The 12,852-nt window shown below is 33.8% G+C and overlaps 1 long non-coding RNA gene across 50 annotated transcripts; it reads left to right on the top strand.

Annotated features, from left to right (window-relative positions):
• Positions 1 to 3,763: 3,763 nt before the first annotated feature.
• Positions 3,764 to 12,095, top strand: LOC110884694. Of its 50 annotated transcripts, none has more exons than XR_004870625.1 (20): positions 3,881 to 4,243; positions 5,020 to 5,138; positions 5,232 to 5,328; positions 5,432 to 5,600; positions 5,923 to 6,092; positions 6,176 to 6,352; positions 6,419 to 6,517; positions 6,625 to 7,025; positions 7,102 to 7,395; positions 7,476 to 7,561; positions 7,671 to 7,896; positions 8,302 to 8,352; positions 8,639 to 8,973; positions 9,190 to 9,304; positions 9,376 to 9,378; positions 9,935 to 10,005; positions 10,105 to 10,269; positions 10,520 to 10,757; positions 11,579 to 11,647; positions 11,839 to 12,095. It is a non-coding gene; the product is annotated as an uncharacterized LOC110884694 (long non-coding RNA). The 50 variants fall into 50 exon arrangements; XR_004870624.1 differs by having other exon boundaries at positions 9,376 to 9,548; XR_004870590.1 differs by lacking the exon at positions 8,639 to 8,973 and adding an exon at positions 3,777 to 3,874 and having other exon boundaries at positions 3,950 to 4,243; positions 9,190 to 9,548.
• The last annotated feature ends 757 nt before the right edge of the window (positions 12,096 to 12,852 follow it).

The following is a 12,852-nucleotide window of genomic DNA, read 5'->3' as shown; positions in this document are numbered from 1 at the left end:
ACCCTTGTTTAGGAAAGATCCGGTTTTGAAAATATGATTTCACTTGACACTTGGTTCTTCAAAAATACCACTTGTAGATCCTTAGATCTACTAGTTTAGAACTCCTATGCATAAGAAATATTGTTTTTACACAAGTTCATGTTAACATGTAGTAGTGTTCTTCATCTAACCACTTTCACATATTAACATACTCTAGGTCATGTTACATGAACATGACTTAGCCGGGTTAGATGACGATCCGAACTACTACTAGCATAAAACAACACTAAATAATCATAATAAAACAAGTCTCACAAGTTTTATACAATTTCATTGCTTTTATCCAACAAGTACATCATTTTAGTAGACTTTTAGTAGGTGATTTTGTATGTTCATGACTTTCAACCGACAAAGTTCATATTAACCACTTTAGAATAGATCAAGAAGGTGTTTAGAGTCACTTACTACTAGCTCGAGGCTAGGGAAGAAACTAGTCGAAAAACGAGTGGTTAAAAGCAACGTAGGGAGGTCCTTGGCAATCCGAGTGCACCGGGCTTCCTCGTATGAGATCCTTCACACTAGAATATACTTGGCATGGCTTGAATGAAATCAAAAATGTGGGTGTGCTTGGCTTTGGTTCTCGGCCGCGAGGTCCAAGAGAGGGGAGAGGGAGTTGAATTTTTGTTGTTGGTTATGTGAAGTGTTAATGAATCCATGAGTCCTATTATAGACCATTCAATCATGTTTAACCAAAGGGTTTTGTGTCATCTAGATTTTAAACATGGGGGATTAAAATAATCATGTTGTAAGTGTTTGTCTCCTTTGCTAACCAAGTTCGGTTATGGGGGGAGGGGTATTCGGTTAGTTTGTAACTAATTAGTTAGGCATTAGTTATGTTAAAGTTAGGAGGTTAAGACTAGATATTAGTGTGTGGTGAATTATAACGGGTGTTAGGGTACTCGGGGACTCTAACTGGTTTAGAAAAAGAAAAATAGTGTCAATACCAATATTTTTATGTTCCGGGTAAAGTCCGGTTGTTCGGTTGGACACTGATCCGTTAAAGTGCTTAACAAAGCTTTGAAGTGTCGTTAATATTATTTTTTTAGTGACGCAAAGAATTTCCGACACTTTTGAAAGTGCCTAGTATTATTTTCCCATGTTTTTGCACTTAACTAGTTAGCTAAAATGCTGAATTTTTATATTAAAGTGCAGGATTTGTGTTTAAATCATATTTTTGTCACATCCGGTCACTATAACTATCACCTAGTGACACAGTTCTACAATCCCCATTTCCCTACACTCTCTACTAGTGTAGTAAACTATCTCTGGCTTATACAGGCCTCAGAGGCAGTGTCTGCCTGATGCTGATTATATTAGCATGTTTAATGGGTTATCCGTTCATTGTGCTACTGTGCTTTTGTGCATCAAGATTGTCACTAAAGTACTGTATGTAAATAATAGAGTGACAGCAAATAAAGTATGATGCAAGTAAGTGTACGTATCAGAATTCATGTAGCAGTTTATCCGCAATTGTAAGCGAGCACAGTAATTAAACAGTAAGTAAATATTAATTAAGTCATACGGATACCTGGTTTGGTGAGGGTTGTCACAGAATACCCGCGAAAATCTGAAATCCCGTTTTCCCTAATCACCTTTACGCACACTCCTGAATTATTGATCAGCAACACGGTAATCTCCTCAATCAGCAAATCTTTATTAGATAACAAATCATCTAGTAACACATTCATATCTGAGAAACATTCTTCCATGATCAGAATCACATTCTTCCATTTCAATCACGATAACAGATATATAGTCTTCTCTGTTAGACCGGACAACAACTTATTCAACAAACATTATTGATCCCTGGTGGTTAGTCCGGAAAACAATTCCTCTGCTCGAAGATTAAACATTCTAACACTTTAGACTATCATAGAATTATCAGTTTCGAGATATCTTTTAAGTATCGACAATACTGTTGCATCTTTTGACACTAATCCTGCTAACCGGCTTGACGAAGACCCGGGACTCAAACCCTAAGACATCAATCTGATCTCGATCTGAAGAATCTGAACTTCCTGTGATCACGAACTAACGAATCCAGATCAAATGCATCACCGGACAATCTGAAGTCAGAACCACCCGAATACTGTTGCATTGTCACGAATTTCAAAAATGCCCGAATTTCAATATATTCTATGAAATTTTTTATTCCCCCTCATTTTTGCAAATTCTTACATTTCTAAAACTTATCACTGAATTTCCCCCTCAAACTTGGCAAATTCAGTCCACTGTTTTCACTGAAAAACTCCACTATGCGGAAAATGTGTCATTTTGGTTCATAAAAATGCGGTTTTCATCAATGCGGATTTTTCTTTTAGGCCCATTAATAGTCACTACTCCAAATGATAATCATTTTGCATAGGTATCAGTAACTATCCCATTATCTTCAACCCTCTGGTGATCGTAGCATCAAGTCTATTCTCTTAAGCTCTCGACGATGTCCTAGAACAACCCGAATTTGTCGTTAAAATCTCAAAAAAAATTTCAATCACCAATTTTTTTCTAGACACTCGTCTTGACTCCACGATTAAAAAATGCCTTTTTAAGCATTTTGGGTTACCTTCGTACGAGTATTTATCTTGTATTAGTTGTTTAGACTAGTTAGAACAAATGATAGGATTTGCACAAGATGTTTGAATTTTTTTCAGTTAAAAATGTTAGATGTCACTTTTAGGGTGATGTCAACCAATCACACAATGGTGCTTTTGTACTTAGTATAAATAGATCACACCTGTTAGTGATCTATTATCACACACATAACCTTTTCTTGTGTACGAACAAAACTGTTTAGTGATCAGCTTAGGGGGAGTCTGTAGAGTCAACTCTTGTTTAACTTTTGAATCAATTGGAAAACAATTCGTTGATACTAACTTTCTATTTGTAAATTATATTGAGATAATCAATATTTGTTTGCAAATATCAAAAACTGAGTTTTAACATCAACTTTTCAATTAGCATAAACGAAACTTAAAAATAAAATTAAAATATGCTTTACTAATGACATGTCATCAGTAAAAGTATTTGATACGGCTGGGTCTTTTTTTTAAACTTTTCAGCTTGATAAAAATAATATATATACTTCTAAAAATAGAAAAAAAATTTGTTTGACATACTTCGACGACTTGTAGTTGGTAAAGACAGCGTATATCGACGATCTGTCGTTGGGAAAAAGGACGATGTATGAGAGAAGATTTCTAGTAGTGAAAACAAAAAGGAAACATTATATGATAACTAAATTGTGTAGTGTGTTATAATGACACAAGCTTACTCAAAACCCAAAATTATTTATGTTTGATAGAAAATGATTTCTAGCAGCTGGTTGATACAAATCTACAATCAATAGCAGTGGTATGACGATGCCTTCTAGAAAGTTTGATCAGTGGCGGATTCAGGATTTTATTCTAATGGGTTCCTTTTGGTGAATTCTTTTTAATTCTCACTAATTTTTTCTAAATTCTATAAGGTTCTCACTAATTTTTTCATTTTTTCCAAACGCACTGGGTTCATGAGAACCCACAAATGTGGGCTGGATCCGCCCCTGAGTTTGATGATCCATCTGAACAGTTTAAGAGCATGCAAGAACAATAACAAGTAGATAATAGTTTATGGATGTCGATGCTAAAGAAATTATAAACTAATATTCAAGTGACATCTACTACTTCTAATAAAACAAAATAAATTTAGGCCACTTGGCATCCTCTTACACCTTTAATTGCCACATGTCCTCTCTACAGCCTCTAATTTCACAAAATCCCGCTCAAACTAAAACCCTAAACAAAAACACGCGTAGATGGCTTCCTTCTCCTACAATCTTCTTTCCTTTTGGTAATAGGTAACTTTTTTTTCCTTTTATTCTTCATCTCTTTCGTTGTTACTCTTCCATTTTGATTCTCCTGTATGATTGAAGGATGTTAGAATCTATACCCCTAACTCTTTGCCGTCTTCAACATTATCGATTTCACCGGTACACATTCATTATCGATTTATCAAACATTTGCCTCATCTTGACTGTCGTATGACAAACCCTACCATTGTCATTATCATATTTGGCGATTTCATCCACGTTTGACCTGGATGTTGCTCGTGATCTAACACCGTCGAATCAACTGACAACTATAACCAATGGCGGAGCACGGTGGTTTTCTGATTCATGGATCTGAAGATATGTCTATGAATCGGTTGGTTGGATGATTCTCATGGAGTAAGTTGTATTTTTATGAGATATGTCTATAAATATGTGTTAAAAAAGTTGAAGTTCACATATTGGATCTACGTTCAAATTGGTGTAGATGGTTTGTTCTCATTTGATCCATCATCACTTATCCACCAAATGACAATTTGTTCTTTTGTTTCAATCATGGACTTTAGGTGTAGCTATATACTTATTGGTGTAGACTACATCTATAAATTGTTCTGAAGATAGGTTAGGATAGTTTAATTTCTGGTTTGCTTTCATGCACACCAAGTGTTTGTTGTTTTGCTTAACCCACAATTTGATTTCTTAAACTTAGACTAATGACGGTAGTTAAATTTCCGTTTCTTTCATGAACTTCGGATGTAATCAAATTGTGATATGCATCCATATGATATTTTTTTCTTCATGATATTGGGTAAGATCATGATTCTACGGGATCTCTTTTAAAGCATTCATGGGTTTTGAACAGTCATTCTTAATGAAGCTTGAACATCGGAGAGATACACATTTTCTTAATCATGAAATACAACTCAAATGTCTAAAAGTCGACAATCGTTACTTTATATTAGATGTATACATGCTACTTTATATTGATTTATTTTTTGACTTACTGAGATTTTACGGAGATTTGTAGTGTGATGATTAGGTTGTTCATGATGTAGATATTCATGAGCAAATTGGAAAACATATTATATATATTTTGATTTAGTGGAGTAGCAAAAAAACTTTGTAAATTCCTGTATAAAAAACAAACATCTTAAGTTATTTGTTTTGTGTGGCAGAGCACTTTTGTGCAATCGGTTGTGACAATCGCAAACATTTTCGCCATGATTTTTGTGACTTTAGCCTGTGGATATCTAGGATTCAAGAGCGGATAGCCTGGCTATAAACTTTCTACGGGGTAATTGGCATTACTTTTGTATTACATGTTAATCAACAAATCAATTTTCTTATTTTCTTATTTATTTGTTAATTTTTATTTGTTGTTTAATAGATACTTCCCGTATGGAGTAGACGGGATGCTTGCGGGTGCTTCGACAGTCTTCTTTTCATATATAGAGTTTGATTCAGTTGCCAGTACAGCAGAAGAGGTAGTTTAACTAAATATTCTACCTTTTATCATATATCCGAAATAATTTTAAGCAAAGAAATATAAAAAGAACCTTACGAAACACAAATTCATGAACGTTACAGGTGAAAAATCCTCAAAGGGATTTACCTCTATGAAGTGGGGCTGCATTATCTATTTGCTACATGTTATACATGTTAGTCTCCGCGGTTATTGTTGGTTTAGTACCTTATTATGCAATGGATCCCGACACCCCTATTTCTTCTGCATTTGCTAGCCTTGGTATTCAATGGGGTGCGTAAGTAAATAAGTTCATTTAATTATTTTTTTCATGTCTTATTTATAGTTCCACAAACATTTTGTTTGTTTCCCATAATCCATAAAGAATATCATTTTTCTATTTATTATTCCACAAGTAAATTATAACTATAGGTGCCGTAACTGCTCTATGCTTGACATTGATGGGTTAACTTTTGCCTCAGGTGAAACACATTTTCTTAATAATGAAATACAACTCAAATGTCTAAAAGTCGACAATTGTTACTTTATATTAGATGTATACATGATACTTTATATTGATTTATTTTTTGACTTACTGAGATTTTACGGTTTATAGCCACGGATCTTGATGGCTATAGCTCGAGACGGTTTATAGACGCATGGCTGCACATTTCTCAGCTCAGTCGACTACTCTACCCTACTTACAGAACAAAACAAAAGGAATCTGGTGAGAAGGCGTGACCTAAGGTTATGACGAGACTTCGGTTAACTCCGGCAAGAAATCTGGTAAGCCTCGATTCAGTCGCATGTTCCCCTTTCAGTTAGATGGATCTAAGTTGTGTTTGTTGAAGCTATTTTCCGTGTTACAGAATTCCGGTGAAGCTTCGGTGACTTCTCCGGTTATCGATCTGAGTCTGCGTGTCATAAAATCTTAAAGATCGGGGTAATTTCGTCGTTATGGGGTGGGATAGTTTCTTATCTTTCGTGTTTTCTGCCTGGGTTTCGACTAAACTGTGCTGCAGTCGAAGCCTCAATGGGGGCTCAATGTTAGTATTTTTACATCTTTTTATCGTTAATGTAATGTGACACTGATCATTATGTCATAATTGCAGCTTGGAATGAATTTTGAAGTGGCCAGATCAAAGTCTGCAATTATTCAAGCATTCCCATTCAGCTCAGAGAAAAAGCGAGGTGGTGTTGCCGTAAGACGGGTAATTTAATTTCACAGCCATTTATATATTTCTTGACCACATTTATTAATTATAATTTGTTACATGATTCACTTAAAACATTGCTTTTTTCGATATTTTTTTCACAGACTGATTCTGAAGTTCATGTTCACTGGAAAGGAGCTGTCGAAATCATGTTAGCTGCATGTACAAGATACATGGACAGTAATGAACAGCTTGTACCCCTAGATGAAGGAACAGTAGGGTATTTTAAAAAGGCGATTGAAGATATGGCTCGTGGAAGTTTGCGGTGTGTTGCTATTGCCTACCGACCACTGACCGCAAACACTGTGCCTACATATGAAGAAGAACTAACATACTGGGAATTGCCGGAAGTTGATCTTGTTTTGCTAGCAATAATTGCTAGCACTTGATCAATGTGAGATTGGATTGAACAAATTAGGTGTTGTTAGAGTTAATGCTGAAGACATTGCTCTTGCAGCTCAGGAAACTTTTAATTTACAAACACACAAACGTATCCAGTAAAAAGGTAACCTCAAAATAACATACGCTAAATATTTTATTTCTTTCTTTTTTTTGTATATTTATTTTTATATTTTGTATAGGTTGTAGCTTCTGAAGGCATACGAGAGACCGGAGTAGTTGCAAGTTCTAGAGCTGTAGAAATATATAGACTTGATATTCTAGCTCAAACGATCCAGGTTTCACCTAAATATCATCTTTCACATATGAAAGGGTTATATTATAAGATCACATTCCCATCAGTTTTTGATCATATATCTTCCCATTTTTATTTAAGTTATTACCGTGTGCTACAAGTAACATATTACTAGAGATGGCAAAATGGGTGGGTCGGATAGATTGCATAATGGGTCAAAATAAGGCACAAAACCCATAAGGTAAAAAGAAAATAATTAACTTTTTTTAATCTATTCAAACATGTTATTAATGCCAAAAGTTATTTCTTTTTATTTTCTAGACGATATTGTCTTTACATTAGAAGAAGGGTCGGGTGTTGTTTAAACCATTGCCGTGTTCGCTCTAAGGGAGATCAACTTATCAAAGGTGAGTTCTTTATTAACCCCTCCATTTAAAACCATCATTATAGAAAAATAAATAAATAAACTTGACTATCGATCAAATGTCTAAAATACCCCTCTAAATCTTTTCCAAGATCGATAGCCGGCCGCAAAGGAAACGTCCGCTCAGGATTGTTGATGGCAGCAACAAGGGTAGCGCCTAGTGAGTGCAACTATAGCCAGGTGGAAATTTAAGAATTTGAAAGTTCTTTTTTCTAACTCATTTTTGACTTCCACGGATACTTTGACTACCTATTTTACATTGACTTTGAAGCTTCGATCGCGGAGCCTCGTGCCCAATATTATCTAGGACATCTACAGGTACATCCTTTGTACTTCATCATATAGTCTAGAGGTGGCAATTTCGACCTGTTTACTTGAAAGGGGTCAGACTTGTGTTTTTAATCTCCAACGTTTTAAAGGATAATTTTTTTAAAGTGACCCACAATGTTTTAAATGCTCAAACGCTTTTATTCTAAAAAATAATTACTATACATATGAAATTCAAAAAAGTACAATTGTTCAAGGTTGGTCCAACTTGACTCGGTCTGTTTGGACTAGCGTATTTGCATTTTATGCAAACAAATCGAGAGAAGAGAAATCGAGAGAAGAGAGAGTGTAGCGGAGGTTGGAAGAAGCCAGACTAAAGAGCCACCAAGGGCTTTGATAGTTGTTCTTCTTTCATAAATTTTAACTAAGGGCTTTGATTTCAGTTTGTTTTTTCAGTCATGGATTGCAACTCTATGAAGAGAAATTGCAGGAGAAGAACGATTGGAGGTAAGTCTCTTTTTATTGCTTTGATTTTGTTTGTTTCTACAGAAAAAAAAATCCAAATTTTTACATAAGGATTGTTGGTTTTTTTCAATAATAGCGTTTTTAGTTGATTTCATGGTGCGATTTTTTCTGTGATATTGGTTGCTCAAATGATCATATTGCTCTTGAGTTGTTAGTAACGTATATGAACTATAGTTATAGCTAGAATGAATGAGTTGTGTTTTATTTAGGATTTGATTATAGTGAGATGGTACATAAGTCGACTAATTTGAAAAAAATAAATATTTAGGCTTCTTTGATGATTTAGATGTCTGAACTTCCAGCAATTCATTGGATAAAGTGTTCTACTCAATGTGCATTGAACTGACTAAAGATTGTCCAGCTCCTTCATATCAACGTTTTCATATTACAGCCAAATTGAAGGTTCACAGTTGTTGTAATAAGAGTGAAAATGACATTTCAGCAAGGAACTTTGTTGTGAAAAGATTGTTCAGCTCCTTAGTTTTGCTTTATTTATGGATGCCATTTACTTATATTTGCTGTTCAGCTCCTTAGTTTTGCTTTATTTAGCAGGTACACCCATCCTTTAATTAAATAACTAAACTTGCAATAGTTGGTTTAAAGGTATGTATATGTAACCATTTGATGCTTGTGCCCCTTGATCATTTTTTTAAAAATAAGCTAAAAAAAGTGCGGGCTTAGCCCACCAAAGACGTTTGACCTGTGTTTAAAAGGACCCTTCTTAACTTGAACCCGTTTTGACCCGTTATCTAACCATCTCTGTTTAAGTTCCTTCTTTATTAAAGTTTTTGCTCGCTTTGTCCATTGTCTCTTACTCAGTGTGGTTTGGTGAGGGAACAACCATGGTGGGAGACAAGCCGCCACGGACAGTCACAACGACCATCATGGGAGCGAGAATAACAAGAATGGGTTCAATATCATCCTCGCCAATATGGTAATCTTCTTTTTTTTGCAACTCTTTTTAGAAATAGACCAATATGTTAATCTATGTTAAAGGTATTGTAGATGGTAAGTGTTGATGGAAAGTTGGTGGTATGTTCACGCTCCATATTGTCGACTCCGCGGCAACGCGCGGGTTTCCCACTATATATTAATACAACTTAAGGTGCTAACACTACTTTGGGGGATAAATTATCTATTAACTTCTCATAAAATATATTGTTGAAGGGTTGTTGAAGGTATGCACCTATTACTTCATCTCATTTTTATAATATAATATAATATAATATAATATAATATAATATAATATAATATAATATAATATAATATAATATAATATAATATAATATAATATAATATAATATAATATAATATAATATAATTTGTGGTTGATTTAATGTTGTTTTTGTTTTTACGCTGAATGGTTCTATTTGTCGTCTTGGCTTTGACCCATTTTTTATAAAACTAAGTTACGTATATAACTCATTTGACATGGTTAATTTTTTTTAATAAATATGGATATTAGCTTAGGTGAAACAAATGGTTCTATCCATTTTTTGCCATATAAAAGTGTTCATTTTCAGTTTCTTATCTTCCTAATAAGTGTGTTTTTTATTCTTCGAAGAACGAGGTTGCAATACTAGAATATATACATCTGTGTTAGTTGAAACTATGGACCGTCATTTTGGCAGTGTGGTAAGTCTTACAACATGTAAACATCATAGAACTAGAAGTTGCAATATCTATTAGTTAACTTATGAATGACTTGATCCAGGTTGTGTTTTATCTCAACAGGTCAAATAAAAAAAAACAACTAAAAGGAAAAACAGGTCAAATGGGTTGACATGTAACATATTAGCGGAACCACCGCTTTTCTTTTCATTCTATTGGATGTTTTGTTTCAACCTGATGAAGTAGAAAGGCCTAAAGTCGTTTTGGACATCTTCATGGGACCCTCAAGTAAGCTTTGTATAATACGATACTATGGTTCTCACGAGTTAAACTTAACTAAATTGACTGTGCAATTCTTTTATTTTATTTTTTTAATTTTAAAGATAAGCCTCAATATACGATATCAAATGTGAATGCTCTAACTTGATGTGTACAGATTGCATATCAACTTAATGGTTAAATTGAGACAGTGTATAATTCTATTAAATTAAGAATATCAAATTAGATCTAAGACTAAACGAGATCTTGATGTATACAGAAACCAATGTCCTCCGGTGGAGAAACCAATCAAGACAAGCTTGAAGCCATAGAGATAAGCTTCAAGAACTTCTGTCGACGATAGGTAACTCCGACTCAAGGTTACCGATTACAAAATCCTGCTCATAAACAGTGATGCGGTGAGAATATCTGGTGGAAATGCACATTTATCCACGGATCAGGAGCGGGTGCTGTTGTCGGTGCTGTTAGAAGGGTTGCTGGAGCTGATTTTAGGAATGGTAATGGTTGATATGTTGCTTGCTATACATACAGTTGCCAAGGTGTTGCTTGCTATACATACAATTATCCAAGTTTTTATTTGAATTTTGGTCATTTAAATCATAATTTGATTACAATTAAGGTGTTAAAATGGGCAGGTTGAGTGTGTTGGTTAACAGTTTAAAATGGATCCAAGTCAAAGGTCAAAACGGGTCATTTTTTAGTACGGATTGAAACCTCTAATATTTACAATTATTCAAGGTTTTTATAGACTTTGGTCACCCTAATCATAATTCGATTACAATTAAGGTGTTGAAATGGGCTGGTCAAGTGTGTTGGATAACTGTTTAAACTTGATTCAAGTCAACACGGGTCATTCTTTGGAACAGGTCGAACCCTCTATTATTTAAAACTATGAATTTTTTTCTTTAGATTATGGTCATATTAATCATAATTCGATTGCGGTTTTTGCCCTTTTAGTAGGTATGTCAACGGGTACAACCGAATTATTTTTAGTTCTTTTATTTATATGGGGTGGGGGGAAGTTGTTCTTTTGGTTCTATCTTTTTTTTATTTATATGGGGGAGTTGTTCTTTTGGTTCCATTTTTTTTATTTATATGGGGGAGTTGTTCTTTCAGTTCATTCTTTTGGTTCAAAGAAACATATCTTAACAATGTGTTTATTCTTCCTTCACTGTGGACCTCTCTCCATTAGAGTATTAGATTAAATTCCAAAGAATTATGTAAGATTTATGTGAATTGAAATTTTAATTCTATGTTTATTGTTATATGTGATAAAAATACTTCATATTTTGTGATTGTTGTTGTATATCAAAACCAGCAAAGCTGAGAGAAGTCATTCATTCCTCATGGTGATCAAAAGAGAGACAAGTAATTTTTTTTGTTAGAGGTATTGTACTACAACAACATGCTTCTTATTTTGTGATTACTTTTATATATCAAAACTAGCAAGTAAAAGCACCTCAAATTAGATTGTCTAGACAATATAGACCCTCTACACACTTCAATGATTAAGTCGGTATATCATATCATATGTTTTCAGGTTATTTTTTTGAACCTCTATTTTTCCTTTGTTTTTAGGTTGTCTTGCATTTATACGGTGGAAATAAAAGCCACATGAGCCAGTAGGAGAGTTTTTCAGCTTCTTGATTGTGTTTTTTTAATGCTAGAAGCATAAAAGAAATGTCCTTTGGGGTTAGTTTTGTAATTTATGATGTCATTAGTCTTATACTCAAAAGGAAGAGTAGGCTATTTAAGCTACTTTTCTTATAATATTTATTAGAAGGTAACACTTACAATAAAAATTAAGGGAAGAATGAGGGCATTATTATCATGTATATTTTTGACTCATGAACTTTTCAAATCATCATAGTTTATTCAAGCACAATTTTGATTGTTAAAATGGTAGAATTTGTTCAATACACTAATAAAAGAAGCCATCTTATGGACCTTCTTCATGCTCAAATAACCAAAGTTATAAAAAAATAATTAAAAAAAAATGAAATCTATCCGGGTTCTAAAAATTGCTATACATTTGTACAATAACATCTCAAACCTATAAAAAATGAATCAAAACATATTTACCTAAGTAAGAAAAATCATATTTTTATACGTTTATATTGAAAAGTTCTTTCATTACAAAGTTCATCTCATTGCCAGTATATATTATATGTTTGTGTTAAGCCACCCGCGAAACTCGCGGGAACTTAGGGTAAAAGAAAAAGATATATATTATGCAAACAAATGGAAGAAAAAACCATTGCATATTTGCATGCCCATTAGAAGCTTTAATGGCAATAACATCTAATAAGTTAAATAACAATCATGTTGCGTTATTGTCCAAGTGCACTAGAAGAGACAATACATTAATAACCATTACATAAAAAAAATAAAATATTAATAGGGTTTAGCCTTAGGGTTTAAATTTAGGGGTTAGCTTTAGTGTTTAGGGTTTAGAGTTTTTGGTTAGTGTTCGACGAGCCGATTTCAATGCTGCTGGAATGAGCTTAATCGGAGTTCGTTTGACATGATTTCCTATACTTCTTAAGTTAAGGATATATATTTTTTATAATATATACATATGGATATTTTAAA

Source organism: Helianthus annuus, chromosome 10 (genome assembly GCF_002127325.2).
Source record: "Helianthus annuus cultivar XRQ/B chromosome 10, HanXRQr2.0-SUNRISE, whole genome shotgun sequence".
Taxonomy (NCBI): Eukaryota; Viridiplantae; Streptophyta; class Magnoliopsida; order Asterales; family Asteraceae; genus Helianthus; species Helianthus annuus.
This window is presented reverse-complemented; position numbering and strand designations above follow the sequence as displayed.